The sequence below is a fragment of the Carassius carassius genome, chromosome 44 (genome assembly GCF_963082965.1).
Source record: "Carassius carassius chromosome 44, fCarCar2.1, whole genome shotgun sequence".
In the NCBI taxonomy this organism is placed as follows: domain Eukaryota; kingdom Metazoa; phylum Chordata; class Actinopteri; order Cypriniformes; family Cyprinidae; genus Carassius; species Carassius carassius.
The window spans coordinates 8,237,192-8,250,585 of record NC_081798.1 but is presented as its reverse complement, the minus strand read 5'-3'; the positions used below and the strand labels follow the sequence as shown (position 1 = coordinate 8,250,585).

The following is a 13,394-nucleotide window of genomic DNA, read 5'->3' as shown; positions in this document are numbered from 1 at the left end:
ATTATGGATGCAGTTCCTGGATTTAAAGAGGACACCAGTTTTAGTTCACCCTCTATGTGTGTTATAGGCAAAGAAAACCTTGGGCACTGACCCGCCGCAAACTCGCATTTAGCCACCAGAACCTCAGTGGTTAGTAATGCTTATAGCAGAAGACATATGGGAATTCTCCATTACATCTGCTTTTAATCATGTAGGAATTTTTGATGAGGTCATAACTTAGAAATGTAAATGGGAAGCTTTGATCTGTACCTGTATGTTCCTGGCACTTTACATGATTAGGGTACAAATACAAAGGGTTTAAATGACATACGTTTGAATCTTTTTATTATTATTAACAATTAGTCAATGAAAGGGGCTGCTTAGCATTTGAAAACGCTGATTATTTGAGGAAATAGTTATTTGTGTGAGAGCATTAAATACTGTAACTGTGTTTAAAACAAATTAACAAATAAAAACTTTTTTTTTTCCCAATAATTATTGTAAAGCAATTGTTTGACACAGCCAGGGCAGTCTAAGACCCCAGCGTTGTTATTCTATAAACTGAAAATCCTTTTTTTTTTTTTTTATCTAATGTTTCTGTATTTAAAGTGGCTTAATAATTAACAATTCCTTTTTTAAAACAATCAATGCAAAGCATAATATGAAAGAATAAAATCAATCTGTATGGCTAAATCTGGCACATTAACATGATGGACTTGAGTGCTTATGTGCGTTGTCCATTTAATATCAATTCAATGAATTCTGTCAGTAATTACAAAAAATAATTACAATTTTAATTGCCTGATACAAGGTCAAAGACTTCTAAAACCTAAGTGTTGTTAACTATGAAAAATTATAATTGAAATAAAGCTGAAATTAAACAAAAGATATACATGTTAGATGAAAAACATAAATCTGAATGAAAATTAGAAATGTAGAAACTTACGGAAATTAGTTTAAGTACTAAAATTATGTATACCATTTAACAGAGTGCCTCTTTCTTTGAGTACTGGGGTGCTTTGAATATGAATAGGAGTAGGAGGGTGTTTAATCTCTAAACCACTTCTGCAAATAAGAGGCAGCAAGAATCACAAGAAGATACTGGATTAGAACATGATAAAGAGGGAGAAAGAAAAGTGTTGGATTTGAGACAGGAGTTGCTTTCTCATCATGGTGGCTTACAGAGCTGCATACATGTCAGTGTGTTTGTCCTCCTCCCCGACTGCTGGTAAAGAAAGAAGTAGCAGACCTAAATAGCCATTAGTGTGCTAAGCTTGAGGGAGCTGCTTTTAAATATGCAGTGAGACCAAATCTTTCCCACCAAATGGTCCTATATGAATGGCATGAGTGCACATTTTGCCAGTATGACTAAAAGCTTTACTTTAAACAGACAAAATTGGGATACAATTATGCCTTATTTTAATTTTAATGCACTTGTCTGTTGCCATATCATTTTATATCGCCATTGGGCTTGTTTTTTATAAACCGCTAATATGTACACCTGAAGTTTTTGAGGGTTATTTCCAGAATACATTAGCGTAGCTTGTTAGGAAAAGTTGACATTATTCACTTCAGCAGCTTTATGCGTTAGCCTAGCATGAATGCTCATGCTAAATCTTTTGCAGCAATAAATACATGCAGTCACAGGCTACATTGTTTTGGGGGGGTTATTTCCAGAATACATTTGCATATCTTGCTTAGGAAAAGTTTGTTAATTACTTCAGTGGCTGTATGCATTAGCCTATCAGGAATGCTAATTCTAATACTTGTTTTTTGTTAATTATACATGCAGTCACAGGCTAAATTGTTTTTGAAACTTATTTCCAGAATACATTTGCATTATCTTATTAGTAAAAGGTACTTCCGTGGCTGTATACATTAGCCTAGCATGAATGTTAATGCTAACTCTCTAGAAGTCTTTGGTTAGTATTTAAGTTGTTTTCTCCTTTTTCTGAATGTGTGGCACATTTAAATTGACAAACCTGTGAGTATGTATTCCTTTATTTTACTCAACACTTGCCTTTTATATGATAGGCCATTAAAGTGCCCAGCTCCTTAATCCTTTTACATGTCCAGCCATAAAGAGGACAGTAAAATGCTCCATCCCTGACCCTGCTTGTATTTGTCTACAAATCAAAATAAAACTGGTTAGATCTCTGCCGACAGCCACATGGTACGAGCATTCAGTAAGATTTGTGTGTCGTGCCAGCTACAAATAAAACGCTAATCAGTATTGCATCAGTTTACATGTAGTCTTCTTTCTTTCTTCCTTTAGTCTGACTGTTTTGCATCTTCACTCTAATTGCAGAAAGGTGTTTGGGAAATTATCTTGGCACAATCCCCAAATGACAAATTAGTTTGCATTAGTGTGTGGATCCATCCAGATCCTTCCAATTACTTCCTGTGTGTAATCAGACTTATTACACAACCCTGCTGTGTTTGAGGGCTTTTTCTATCATCTCAACATTCACGGAGAAAATAAAGGTTTTGCGAAGTGTGGGAATAGGCCGATCCAATTTTGGGCTTTTTATCGGCAATGAGTCTCCGTAAATCAGAGGAAGTTTAAGAAGGGAACTGTCTGCTTTTAATAAATGGCCTGGCCATAACTTTTCTTTGGGAAACAAGCGTATTGAAGAATATAATTTAATTTCTGGTTTAAATGGCTCAATGAATCAGATAAGGGTAGCGCGCTCAGAGGCAAAGGATGGCACATGAAATTAAATGGAAGCGGAGGAAGATTGGAGTGTAAAATAGGGGGACGTCAGCATCAGGCATGTCATTTAAATCAATGCACCATCAACACCAGCACACTTTTTGCAACCACAGATGTCTGGCAGTATCTCCCTTTATAGGGCTGCTCCACTTTCCTCTGTGGAGAACTGTAAAATCAACACTTTTTGATTAAAAAAGTGAAACTCCACAGAATTGGAAAAGTCATGAGAAAATTTCCCCTTGTGCCTTTGGACATTAATTTATTATTCTTAATTATTATTATTAATTTATTATTCTATTATATTTGTAAATTCTTTTAGCTGCCAATAGGCTTGTCATGATACTTTGATTTTGTCTTGTGATACAAAAACAGCTAAAGTATCAGAGTAAGTATTATCATGATAACATTCATGTTGAATTATTAAATTGATTTGGTGCTTTAGAATCATTTCTTATTATCATTAATGCTGAAAATGAGAAACGTGGAATGCTTACATTTTTCAAAATGACGAATTCTCAACTTTTTTTATAACAATGTAAAATTTGTTCCTGTAACTTTTGATCAATTCAATTCAATGAATAAATAAAAAAATACATATATTTATTTTCCTTTAGGTAAAGGAGTGATGGCCTTAGATCAGTGTCCCATGTGTCATCTTAAAAGGCAGTCGAGGATATTAAAGCTGGCTGATTCACCTAAATATTTGATGAAAAATGAAATGCAGATGTTTGCTTCTGCACTCCCTTGTAAAGTCCATATCTGCATTTGTTCAATCATGCACAAACAGAGTTACATAAGTTTGTTTACACTTTTGGCCCAGAAGCTTAATGGACGTGCGTTTGATGGTCTGTGGGGACATAAACATGCGTTCGGCTAACAAACAAGTGCTACTGCTCTTGCATGTAAAAGTCTCACTGAATGCGCAGTGACCCATCTCTTCCATTTCATCCATGCTCTTTGGCCACAAGGGGATAAGGTGTTGTGCAAGAGCACGAGCATGTGCGTGTGATGATGCTGATGGTAGTGATTAAAGACATCCATTCCTTTGGGAGATGCAGGGAGGAGTGCCACTTAGTGTCTCACTAGGCGCAGATGGCCCGTGGCAGGATGGATCATGTCACATGGCGCCGGGTGAAATGGGGGCAAGGTGTCCCCTCCCTGCTCTTCTCCTCTTGCCGTGTGACCTGTCACCAGCCATTGATGTCAGGTGTCGCTGCAGGGATTGGACTGCTCATTAGGTTTGCCTCAATTTCCTCCACCTTCCTGCACCGAGAGGAACAACATTCAATTTGTGTCACTCATTAAGCGTTTTATTCCCACTGACACTCCGAAGAGGGTCACACTGTGCTCCTGCTTGCAATAATGGGAATTACTCATCTTTATAAGAAAGATTTGTATCGTTCCCAGAAAGAAATGCCACCCTCAAAGCGAGAGGACAGCATGTACACGAAGGTGTGAGCATGTGGCCCAAGTTCTGGGAGACCTAAGTATAACTGTCTGCTGTCTAGGGAGGCGTTTAGCACTGTCCACTTGGTTTTCATTCTGGTGTGAACATTTTTGCGGTGGATAAATTTAGCTGACTGGCTACCTTGGGGCCGTCAGTGCAGCTTAAATCCTGTCTCTCACTGTATTTGTGTCTTAAGCATGTCTTCTGGCAAAACCGGTTTTAGAATTAATATTCAGTTACAGTCTGATTGGTTACAGAGTGTTATCATTTTATATAATAATATCTGGAGGCAGGTGGTGGGCTTTTTTGTATATTTAAAGACAATATAAGATCAGCTGGTATATGTTAAGATGAGTTTATGTAAATGTCACAACATTTCAGTTATACATTTGGCAAAATATTCATTTTCAGAGTATTTTGCAGTAATTTTCCTGCTAAATGTCACCTACTATGAAGGAATTTATAGTAAATACTACAATTATGTTTCTTATCAGGAAATTAAGAGAAGCAGTGGTTAACAAGGGGTAAAAAAAAAACTTCAAATTCTGATATCATAATACGCATGGCAACTTTGAAACGTGACTAACGCAGTAATGGAAAACTCAGCATTCTGAAGTAAGACTGGCCGTCCAATTTATGGATATCAGTGTGACCATTATGACTTAAATGGCATTGGCTTGTGGGAATAATTGCATTTCTGTGGCTGGGCGAGGGCACGTCTGAATGTGGTAATAAACAGACATTTTTTCCACTTTGGCTCAAAAAAATGAGGGGATGTGAACGTTGTGCTTGAGTAAGATGTGGACTAAAATAGCAGCTCTGGATAGTCATGCACATGGCAACATGCCATGTATGAATATTTTCATTACTATGCACCCTGCATATATTGGCAGAAAGATGCATGCTTTTATTTAGGATACGTCTGTACAAGTAAACTGTTTTATGCTTTTATAGATATATAATTTTTTTTTTTTTTTTAATTGCTGAATATTGAAATGACTACTTGCCATGAAAGGATGCAAATATATGCATGTCTGTTCACCAGTGGATGTTAAGAAATATGCTCTCTATGGAAGCCGTCACTGCCTTTTGCTCAGCAATTAAAGGATGGCCTGATGGTCTGTGATGGTTTCAGGCCACTTACAGGATGTGTTGCTTTCTGCATTGACACGTTGTTTTAACGTCTTGAAAACTTTGATGATTTGCATAGAGTATGTCACTAAATCATGTAAAAAAAATTATTTATTTATTAATTTGTTTATTTGTTTCCAATAAATTCCATAAACGGCAGCCTTTTTCTTGGGCTAGTAAATATATTTGCATGGCAAGTTTACCTCACCATGTCTGAACGAGCCAGCAGAAGACAAAAAAATCATTGTCTTGAGCTCTGCTTTGCATAAGCCTTGATCTGCTATCATGTTGTCCTCTGTTTATAAGTCACTTTCTTTTAATTTAATATACTGGGTTACCTAATAAATAATTCAGCTGCATACCTTCTGATATCTCACAAATGCCTTGAGCCGTTGGAGCAGACAGCAGCCAGTCTGTCTTACTCGTCCATGTTAGGCCATTCTACAAGGAAAAGTCCATCTGTTCATTTAAGTCCTGGTTTGTTTCTGGAACCGGCACCTTAATGAATGTTAATGACAAATTGTCCAAACATTTTGAAAGCTGAAGGCCAAAAAATAAAAGCAGGTTGCCATATCCACTCAGAGTCCCACTTTTGTCTTTCTTTTCCTTTTTTCTTTCTTTTGTTGATGAATTTCCAAGATCAGTTGCTCTGACAGTGCAATCTTCTTGCTCAGCCAGTCTGATGCTGTGATTAGTATTAATTGGACTGAGTCAAAAATGCAGCGATGACCCCGGATAAGCTGCCTGTGAGAGCAATTAATGAGAAAAGATTCCTTAGTATTCATAACTGAGCTCTCTTGAGAAGACGGGAAGAAATTTTGCAAGACAAAGCAGACTATTTTTGTATTTTTTTTTCTAGCGGCAGGGATTTTTTAATGAACTGTTCTATTGCTATAGGCGAGCAAAGGATACATTTTAGAATTTAGGGGAAAGTATTCACAATGTGGTTATTGAAGCAAGTTCTTTTGACTTTGTCATTAAGAAAGACATTAATTTCTTTATTTAAAAGAAATGTTTTATCACTTGTCAGCGTGTCTTTTTGGTTTTCTCTGTGTTTCTGAATCACATTGCTAAAGTATGTTATTACAAACTTAGCCTTTTTTTTCTCTTGTTTGTACAGACAAATTCATTTTTCTGTATGTCCAAATGAGATTGGATGTAACACTCACAAATGACAGTGTAAATCAGACAACAAGCATTGTGAGTTGAAAACTGAATTCATAAAAGATTCGAATCAATCAGCAGTGAGAGTAAACAATTTCCTACAGAACAGCTCAAAATCTTTATAGCTTGCTGCAGTACAGGATAAGATTAAAAACTCATTGTCAAAATCAAAGTTATTCAACCAGAGTGATGTGTCATTGTTATTTTGTGGTTTTTCTTATTTTGTTCTTTCTCTAAAATGACATTCATGCCTTTTAAGTCAGAGTAATGTGTGTGTTAACATCACACACTAAAAAATGGCTTTTCAATTTCCTTAAAAAAAATTATTTACAGTCCTAATAAAAAATGTGTATTAAAACCATACATTATTATTCAAAATACATCGAAAGAGCAATATTAAATGACAATAAAATATTTTTTCATTGCAGGTGTCAAAAAAGAAAAAAGAAAACAGATGAAGAATAGTTTAACTGCTCTTTTTTTTTGCTCTTTTCTGGTAAGCCTACAGTGTAAAAAAAACATTGTTATGTTGAGCTAAAAAATGAAATGTTAATGGGCGACTGTTTGATAAATCTCTTCGGTTTGTTTTACTGTCACTGTTTGCGTTCATCATCACACTGCAAGATGGCAGACTGATGTGTTTGCTTATTCACAGATATGCCCTTGAGGCTTGTGAGCAGTGCTCTGTCTTCACCTCCTCCTTCAGACGTATCTGTACCACTCTCAGCAGAAAACATATTCATTTCTGACAGCAGTGCTGTACTATATGCCTATGCAGATATGATGCACAACATACTTGCTCTTATTTTTCTTTATGTAGGGTGCCTGTAAGGCCATGAATTCATATGAGCTACACAGAAGAGACATCACATCCCGGTCCTGGCTTTCACTTTGATTTAGTTTACTTTATTTTTGCTCCTTTCACTGATTTGTTTGTATATGTGCTTACAGAAATGCAGTGCACAGACAGAGCAGTGAGTCTGGGAGCGTGTGCGGTGATGGTCCGTGTTGTGACAGTGCAATTTGTTCTTTCTCTTTGAGACAGATGTCTGTGATCTTTTCTGCCCTGAGTTCATCTGCCCTCTTCAGCGAGCACAAGAGGTGAGTCCAGCAGCCCTTTTGACCCTATTACGCATATGCTTGCTCACATTTGTGCACATACGCACATATTCATGTGGCTCTTTTGCTATACTGCAGTTTCCCAGCAGTCAGGAGTGAGCCCTTGCCCATGGATGACCTAGCCAAGCCTGCTCTTTAGATAGAGAGAGAATAGGGAAGAGGAATGCAGAGGTGTAGCTTAAAATGAATGTAGGCTGCTGTGAGATTATGCACATTAAAAAAAAAAAAAAAATTAAAATTATGTGGACAGACCTTATGTGCATGTCATTATGATTGGGAATCATACATAAAACCTATTCTGATCACTTAATCATTCCATTTATTTTTTTTAGTACTTTCCTCATCCAAAATTTTATCCAAACTAGACAAAATCTAAATATGAAACTACCAATTAATACTATAATAATAAATATGTAGACTAAACTATTGTTTAAAAGGTTTTTAAAATAAAGGTTTTGGAAAGACGTCGGTTATGCTCACCAAACCTGCATTTATTTGATACAAACACAGTTAAAATAGAAAAATCAGAAACATTGTGAATATTGTAATGAAATAAAATAATTGTTTTTCATTTGAATGTATTTTATAATGCAATTTAGCCTATTCCTGTGATGGCAAAGGTGAATATTGAATTTTTGTGCTAAATGTGATACTTTTTTCCAAATTTCTACGATCTTTTTATAGAACATTTATTTGAAGAAGAAATCTTCTGGAACATTATAAATGTCTATATACAAACACAAAACTAAAATACTATTTTTTTCTTCCATATATATATATGAATATTTTTGACATTCAGTAACCAGAAGGAAAATGATAAAAATCATAGATTTTCGGCATTATTTCAAAAACTTTTTTACAGCTCTGAATAGCGCTTCATTCCCAACCCTGGGAAAAAAAATCCCATACTGTCATCGTTTACCACAAATAAACTTTATATTTCTTTTAAGAAGACTCTCCACATCAATTCCATTGCTTTTTGTTGCTATACATTTTTATTAAGGCCAGTTTAACAGGGATTATCTTAAATTGTTCACAGGCCAATCCATGATAATAAAATGGGGATTACAGCAGCTAGATTGCAGGGACATTTGTGGAATGATGATAAGTTAAACAAGACCTCACACGCACAAGTCTTAATTTGGTTTGAGGCTCTTGCGTGTCTTTGTCAACCATATGGAACGAGAGCCATTTGCATGTGGTAAATAGCACAAGGCGGTTTCTTTGGTGGTAGATCAATAAACGTAATCGACCCTTCCATTATAGTCAAATGGGCATGTCTTTGCAACAGCAGATATATCTGCTAAGCAGCACCTAGCCTGTCTCAACTTCCTAATGATAGGAACATCTGCCCTCACTGAAGACTCATCTGTAGGGGTACGGAGGGATGTGCTGCATAAATTTTCTCCCATCACTCACCCTTTCATTCACTCACTTCCTTCCACAGTCTCGCCTCTGTATCTCTTTCTCACACTCAGAGGCATCTGTTCTGTCACACCCTTCGCCTCATTAGCGATGCTAACATGAGGAGGATTTAACAGATGTTTATGACAAACAAGCTCACACTTACCTGCAGGATGAAGACATTAAAAGACCTACAAGAACACAAAACTCCTGCTAAAAGACCACACAAGCCTCAAAGCCAGCACAAAGCAGTGGGATAGCAGGCAGAGGAGCTAAAGCATTGTATTTGTATTTGCAAGGCAACCCTTAGTAATTGTTTGCAGCTGTAATAGTCAGCCCCCAGTGTTTTTATTTTTAGAAAGCAGAGCCGTGGCAGCGTTTCGCCCTTCGGTGGGTGGGTTCTTGTCTTATGCTCAACATGAAGTGGTTGTTGATAGTGTTCTGTAGGTCTGGACTTATGCTGCTGTCACCTTTGAAAAGCATTGGAATGGACTCTTTAAAAGGAAATCAAGAGCGGACAGCAGTGGTCAAGTGTGTTATTCTATAGGTGGAATCAGTAGGGAACATGTCAAGTAGGAGTGTTTGTGATTAGTGTTTGTTCTTGTCTTGTAGAGTAAAATTTTCTTTAGAATCATATCTTTTGTATATGATCATATGTGAATAGATAGAAAAATAGATTAATAAATGGATTGATAGCTTCTTTGTGTTAAATATATATTTATTGATTTATTGATTTATTTATCAAAGCACCATTTATTGACCAGTCAGTAACTCAAGATGGAACCACTCGAAACGATTCAATAAACCAGCTTTATTCAAATCAGTTACACTTGAGTTTGAGACTAATTGAATGAATCATAGCTCATGTGAGTCATTGGTATTTTAGTTGGCAACTCTCACCTTTTTCTTGCTACTTGGACATTATTTAGCTTTAGAGTCACTGTTTGAATCCACTTTGGATCTTTTTTTCTCTCTCTCTTGTGGAGACAGAGAGCATGAGCTGAGCTCAAATAAATTGCATCTCATTTAGATTGTGTTTGGATCTAGATGAGATGTTAAAGGTTGATTTAGAGAACAACAGATGTGAGCAATATGAAATCAAGACATTTGAGGATTCAAGGTGGATATGAGTTTAACAAATAAGTTTTCAGAACAAAAAAAAAAAACAACATAATTTACTATCTACTGCATATAGAGCACATTGGGACTGTCAGTCTAGCTAAATCATTAATTAGGAGCAATTCAAGGGTCATGGCATAATTTATTGAATAAAATTATGCATCAAAATGTATTGTTGTAGGTAAATACTCTCTATTGGTTGGGGTTAAGTTTGCCTCGTAAAAAGGACATCTTGAGTAGTTAGGAACTATATAAGCCACTAAATGATGAGGAACTGTAAAGATAATAATGTTTACAGCGATGCACTGTTAGAGACCATAGTGCTCCCTCATGCAAGAAAACGTGTATATTTGCATTCAGTAATCATGCCCATACACAGCACTGAGGGCTAATCAACATTGCGATAAACAAACTATGCAATTATCTTTCCAGTCTAGTTGTCAGGACAAGTCATGTGTTTAATTTCTTGGTACGACTTATTAAGAATTTATTCATTGATGTCTGGGTGCATTTTTATGAGCTGTCAGAATATTTTTCATCGCAAATTGGATTGTGATTCACTGTCATCAACATCCCATGTCCAAAACTCATTTAGGACTATTTTATTTATTTATTTTGGGGGTCACAGGGAAATTTGTATTTTTAGGGGACGAAAATATTAGTCTATAATATATATATATATATATATAATTCACATTCCTGGTCTCAGATTGCACAATTAATTGGACATTTATATAATCTTTTTAAAGCATGTAGCAAACTTGCCTCTGTAACTGAAACTACTTTCCTTTTACTTCCCTCAGTCCTTTTATTTTACAAACCCTCCATTTCTCTTTTGCAGAGTAAAACAGGTTGTACTTAGTAAACTTAGTTTTAAAAACGTGTGCATTTCATTAGCTCTATATTTATCCACAAACAAGCAGCAACCACATAGACATTCTTACAAAATACATATGAGCATCATCTAATGTATTTATCACACCCAATCTGTCCTCATTGGACACTCTCTCTCTCTCTCTCTCTCTCTCTCTCTCTCAGAGCTGCATAATGCACCGGACACCTGCCAGCACTCTCACGTGTGTTGGTCCAGTCTTCCATGATGACACCCACACGCGTACGCTTCCTCCCCACACATGAAGAGGCAGAGAAGGATTAGCACCGTTAGCTGACACCCCTTAGAGGAAAGAGTGTGGAGGAGGACAACAACAATAGGCTCGCTGTGGAGAAGTAGCGCGCGCACGCTAGCTTCTGCAAATTCAACTGCGACAGCAGCACGGCCACGGATAGCAACAGCAGGGAGGAGGAAGAGGAGGAGAGAGGAAGAGAGGGAGGGAGAGTTTCTGGATGCTGATCACTTCAATGAAATGACAGATGCATGCCCCCACATTCACAAACGCGCACGCACACTGCGTTATCCTTATTTTCGCAAAGCTCTGGCTGTGGAATTTCAATGCGACATGAAGCATCTCTCTCTCTTTTTCTCTTTTACACACACACACACACACACACACACACACACACAGAGAGAGAGAGAAAAAGAGAGAGAGAGAGAAAGAGAGAGAGAAAGAGAGAGAGAAAGAGAGAGACTCTCTCTCTCTCTCTCTCTCTCTCTCTCTCTCTCTCTCTCTCTCTCTCTCTCTCTCTCTCTCTCTCTCGGCCAAGCTAATGTGTGAGTCAGTGCTACTCTATCCCGTTGTGCTCTGCATGCTGACCATAACTGCCATGCAGCGTGGAAAAGTCTCAACCTGTCAGTTCAACGCACAACTTGAGCCGCATTTCAAACTATCGACACCTGGTCTTGTGACACAACACCACTCGATTAATTCTTAAATATCGAAGAATTACCTGCTTAGGTTGATTCCTGACAGGTTGTTCTCTGCTGGAATCATTTTCTGCCCTTTCTTGTGTCAACACCACTAGAGACGCATCTGCAGTGCACGTTCAAATGCAACGTGTAAATATTTCAGTCTGGGAGAAAATGATAAACTTCCCTACCGTTAATAGATGGGCCATTTCAGTGTACATCTCCGTCTTTTCTTCCTCTTTTTCTTCTTTGCTTTCTGTTGTCGTCACGTTTTTTCTTCTTCTCGTTTTCCGTCTTGACGTTAGTCAATCAACCTGTATCCTCTCTTAGATTGTGTATTAGCTCACCGCCCAGGGTCTCATGTAGATGCTTTGTACGCACCTGCCTTAAACTCAGCTCTATTTCTGACACTGTGTAGGCGATCTACAGAGGACGGATCTGTGTGTTCTCCGATCTCTCTCTCTCTCTCTCTCTCTCTCTCTCTCTCTCTCTCTCTCTCTCTCTCTCTCTCTCTTGTCTCTGTGTGGCTGTTGCTGTCAGCGGCTTGCGTACTTGAGCAAGAGACGAAGTGGAGGCAGGCAGATCTCTCTCTCTCACTCTCTCTCTCTCTTTCTCTGTCTCTCTCTCTGCCCTTACCGTAGCCCCACCTCCTCCTTTTAGAAGTCTCCCATTCTTGCCCTCAACCCCTTTGAAGACTGCTCTATTTTTCCTGTTCTCCTTCATTTCTTTCTCACAGTCAGAACATGAAACCTGTTATTTTCTTGTCACTTGCCCCTTTATCATGTAACTCAGCTGTGTAGCAGTATAGTCACTTGCTAAGTCAAAAGTGCAGCTGCCTATTGTAAGATGGTCTCCTGCTTTGTAGCAACCCTTATATGTGAAGGCCTGACTTTGATTTTGTTTGGTTAATGGAATGCTTTCATAGGCCTTGCAGACATATCCAGCCACAGTTTCCCGTGGACAAGTGATGACATATTTAATGGCCATATTGGATTGAGCACCACTGGGTTAGAGCTTTTTAAAAATCACTAACCTGGGAGCAAAATTGGTGTTTCTGTACAATCCCATTTGTGTGTTTTTATATGATCAGTTTATGCCTCACTAAAGGTTGGGGTTGTGGTTAAGTTTCATCTCTGCCGATCAGTCAAAATTACCTCTTAGTTAAAAATAGTGTAGAATTGGAATTTTTAAATCCATTCTCAATTAATTTCTGACTCACAGCCATCCGAAATTTTCATGTTTTTTCCTTGTTGTTTTTTTCTGATTCGTCATCCTTTCCTATCGAAATGCTTTCTACGAATGCAAAAACACAGAAAATCGAACCTGATCCTATTTATTTTTTAACATGCAAAAATTTGAAATTAGAATTTCGGACTTCAATTGCGCTATAACTTTTTTCATTATCAAATGTAGCCTTTTTCCAGTGCAGAATTTCATGAATCACAAAAAAAACCCTGTAGACCTCCATTAAACAGTTATTAACTTTTTTTTTTTAAGGTAATACTTTGTCAAAC

The 13,394-nt window shown here is 37.4% G+C and overlaps 1 protein-coding gene across 1 annotated transcript in view; it reads right to left on the bottom strand.

The window, feature by feature from the left end:
- LOC132126428 (leucine-rich repeat neuronal protein 2-like) overlaps positions 1 to 12,383 on the bottom strand; it is a 41,785-nt gene extending 29,402 nt beyond the window's left edge. The window contains exon 1 of the mRNA XM_059537675.1: positions 12,072 to 12,383. The gene's annotated coding sequence lies outside the window, so the exon portion shown is untranslated. The remainder of the gene's footprint in view (positions 1 to 12,071) is intronic.
- Between the last annotated feature and the right edge of the window lie 1,011 nt (positions 12,384 to 13,394).